Below are 4,274 nucleotides of genomic sequence, written 5' to 3'. Positions count from 1 at the left end.
ATAACAGCAACATAGACAAAAACAAGACAAAGCAAAACCTAAAATGATACAGAGTTTCAAAACAAAATGATAGGAGTAACCGTGGCTGTTATATTACATACAGTTATCTTCAACAAAGTTGCTCAGATTACCAAATGTAAGAATGTAAGATTGATCAAAACATTAAAGAGAATAAAAGAAAAAAATTAGAAATGATACAGAGTTTCACTAGACAAGATGGCAGGAATTCACCAATGGTTGTTATATTCCATATTGTTGTCTTCAAATTAGTTGTTCAGATTACCAGACATCAGCATGCAACATTGGTCAAAAAAAGCCTTAACTGTTCCTTTCAGTAGACCCTTAGACAACAGCAGTACAATTATCCCAGCTGTCCTTCTATATATATTTTTCCCTTCCTTTTGTCTTTCTTTTTCCTTTCCCTCATCCCAGCTGTTCCTTGCTTTGAGCAATTTCTTTCCCTTTCACAATATCTATTATACATTTTGGGTTTTATTTACTCTTTCAGGTTCTTACACTAGGAAGACAATATGATGTTTATACATGTGGGTCTGATTTATTTCACTTATGAGTATGGCCTCTAGTTGCATCCATTTACCTATAAAAGCTCAAGTTTGTCTTTCTTTATAGCTGAGTAATACTCCATTGTGTAAAAATACCACCTCTTTTCTTATCCATTCCTTGGTTGATCGGCATTTGGGTTGTTTGCAAGATTTAGCTATGACAAATTGTGCTGCCATAAACATGGGTGCTCTTTCTTTCTTTTTCTTTCTTTCTTTCTTTCTTTCTTTCTTTCTTTCTTTCTTTCTTTCTTTCTTTTTTCTTTCTTTTTTCTTTCTTTCTTTCTTTCTTCTTTCTTTCTTTCTTTCTTTCTTTCTTTCTTTCTTTTTTTTTCTTTCTCTCTTTCTCTCTTTGTATCACTCTCCCTCTCTCTCTCTCTCTCTCCCCCCTTCACTTCCTTTCCCTTGTCTTCTCCTCTCACACGGCAGGTGGGCAGTGTGGTAGCAACTGTCCCAGACACCTGTAAAGACAGCGTCAGGAGTGTGCACTGCATTATGCATGCTGTTCTTTTCATCAGGCTCTGCAGGGATCATGGTCACACGTGTCACGGGGTGTTACAGAGCAAGGATGCTGGAACGTGGGTGGTCTGCGTTTAGACTTTTACTCTTTCTCTTGTCTCTGCTGCCTTAGTTAAATTGCTCTTCCTAGGTCTCAGTTTCTCTTTGCATAGAATAGGACTATTAACCCAAGGTATCTACCACCTCAGATTGCCAGAAGGATTGAATAAAGTGCTTGAAGACTTTATCTCCATGCTACGCTTTGGTAAACACACTTACCGTCACAGGGAGTCTGTAGTAGTGGCTAATGGAATACATCCACCGCTATTTCACAGACAAAGTAAGGCCTGGTGCGGTCACAGTCATGGAGATCCAGGGCCTTGTGTCCCAGGGAGAGAGGTGTAAGGCCTTTCCTGAGGCTCCCAGACCAGCCCCGGAGTTTTGATCTGCTTGTGATCTCCTGTACATCCATTTAGTCGCTACTTTCTTAAAGTGACTCATTTTTAAGCTTTCACTTGAGTAAGCCGCCATGATATTTGCGCAAACATGAACTTGAAGTGCTGGCTGTGGTTTATCTCATATACATGGAACAGAATACTCAGCTGTGAACGGTTTAGCCCAGGCATCTGAATCCCACCTGGAATCATCTCCTATGACAATGGCCTTGCCTGGCCTGCCCATGGGTGAGGGACTGCTGAACAGTGCAGCCCCTCCACTGTGTAACTTGCTGGCTGGGATGGAATTTCTCTCAGCTCAGGAGGAAATAATGTCCTGGTTCTCTAGTTTCAGTGGAATGGCCTTGGTAGCTTTCCCAGTCTTGGTTTCGTGCAGTGCTAGGGCAACCCCAGTTACCACCGGTCCCCTGCATCAACAAATAAAATGGAGCAAGTGTACTTCAGGTTAAATACATACATCGCAGTTTACACAAACCTGTATGAGCCAAGTGTGGGACGGGGGAGGTCATGTGGGACTCAAAGTAGCGGGTGCTGAAAACCCATGCAGTGTTGGCTTCACTTGTCACTGCCTACACGGTGGCTGGAATCTGTGCTGTGCAGGCCACAGTGTGAATTGCCTGTGGGTCAGACAATTCTGTGGGTCAGAACTGTAAGGACCCTGCTTCCTGAGGGGATGTTAGGGCCCTGATGAATGTGAACAAGAAAGTTGAAAGAAGGAAAACTGTACCCTGTGAGAAATGACTTGAGGGGAGAATAGAAGATGCCTTTGATCTCCTTCTGGAATGCTCCTAGCTACAACCAACAACTTCCACTCTCAGCCAGGCTGGAGTTCTCAGAAGCGGGGTTCCTTCTCCTCTCTCTTTGCCCAGCATCCTGGGCTTCCCTCTGTAGCTGCATTTGCCAAACTCCACTGCATCTCCTCTATTTGTTTATTCACTTCTCTCAGCAAACATTTATTGAAGACCTGTTGCTTGCTATGCTTCATCATATGCTCTGGAAATACAGAGGTAAATAAACAACAGACAAAATCTCTGTGGATTCTAAGGTGCATGGTCTAGTAAGCCCTCATGCTACAAAACATGCATGAAGGCAACTAGCTATTATACATCATAATGTGTGCTGTGTAATAGCCTATCTACCAGATATATTTCATAATGGAGCCTGTTCAGTTGCCACAAAGCCCTATATCAAGATCTTGAATTGTACTATTATATTTCATAACAACCCAAGGAAGTAAAGAACATGATTAATCTCAACTTTACAGTTAAGGAAACTGAAATTCAAAACAGTTAAGCAGATGTAGATGATCACATAGCCAGCAAATGGACAGAGCTAAGATTTAGCCTGCTTTGGAAGCAACTGCATGAAGAGTGGAAGGTAACGGACTGGACGGAAAGTGATTTAGTGCAGTGGTCTTCCAGTTAGTCTGTGAAGATCCCAAGGCAATGGAAAGGCGTGGCTGTATGCATATGCAGCCTTCTCCCACCTCACACAGAGGCTGGAAGACACGTCTCAAAGCTGAGACAAAAAGATGAGTGATTGATTAGAATAATCTTAGACGCTTCCAGTTTCTTTCTTTCTTTCTTTTTTTTTTTTTGGTTTATTTCCAGTACCCGGAATCGAACTCACGACCTTGCGCTTGCCAGGCAGGCGCTGTGTCCCTGAGCTAAATCCCCAGCCCCGACCCTTCCAGATTCAAATCCCTGAAATTGAGGGTTAATCTTCAGAAATTCCACGTTCTGTTCTCCTTCAGGGCACTGTGCCTGAGTGTTCAGCTCTTTCCTAAGAAGGAAGCTTCCCTTTGAGGCCAAGTCGCCATTTCTGGCTGCTGTGTGGAATAAAAGCCTCCCTGAGCGCCTTTCTCTTCCGGCCTCTTGGAGAAGCAGCAGATGCTGGAGGAGAGAAAAGTAAGCCTTAAACCCAAGAGAATTTGAAAGATCGGGACTGAATTTTCCTTTTAATTACCATTTTCAAAGCGCCTTTTCTCTTCCTGCCTCTGCTCCAAGGGGCTCTTGAGGGAAGGACGTTCTTCTATCTTTTCATGCCCAACTAGACTGATCAGCAAGCTGGGCCATCCTGGACTACAGCTGCTCACAGAGTAAAATTAAAATCCTTTAATGTTCCCTCTAACTTTCCCCTGACATTAAGACAGGTCTTATAAGGATCCTTGCTGAGGTAATGATGTAGAACATAATTAAATAATAATTAAACACTACAGAACATTTTTCACCTCTGCCTGTTAATTCTCCTGAGTTGAGGCGGGACCCGGCCTGCCCTGTGTGTGAGCTGTGCTCCTCCTGAGTGTGTGGTCATGGAAGCTGGTGAGGTCAGTGGGCGGGTACAGCTTTCCCAGGGTCGCACAGAGCTCCCTTCATGCAGGCCCTGGCAAGCCCTCACAAAGGCCTGGGAGCTGGCAGGCCTCAAATAAAGAAGTGACGGCCTCACCAGGCTGGTCTCTTCCACAAGCTTCAGTTTTTACTCATTAATTTATTTTACCTCCCACTTAGATAAAACCCAGCAACTGTGCCAAGTAGGTATACAAAATAAGCCTCAAATATTCATTTTTAAAAAATAAACCGGGGGCCGGGGATATAGCTCAGCAGCATAGTGCCTGCCTGACAAGCACGAGGTTGTGAGTTCAAGTCCCTGTACTAACAAAAATAAGAACAACTCAGGTGTCCACTGAGATTTCCTGAACCCTGGAACTTGATCCTTGTCCCAAGTCTGTCTATAGGATTCTAGATTTTGTACATTTCTGCTG

Source organism: Chinchilla lanigera, unplaced genomic scaffold (assembly GCF_000276665.1).
Source record: "Chinchilla lanigera isolate Chin_1 unplaced genomic scaffold, ChiLan1.0 scaffold00029, whole genome shotgun sequence".
Taxonomy (NCBI): domain Eukaryota; kingdom Metazoa; phylum Chordata; class Mammalia; order Rodentia; family Chinchillidae; genus Chinchilla; species Chinchilla lanigera.
This window is presented reverse-complemented; position numbering follows the sequence as displayed.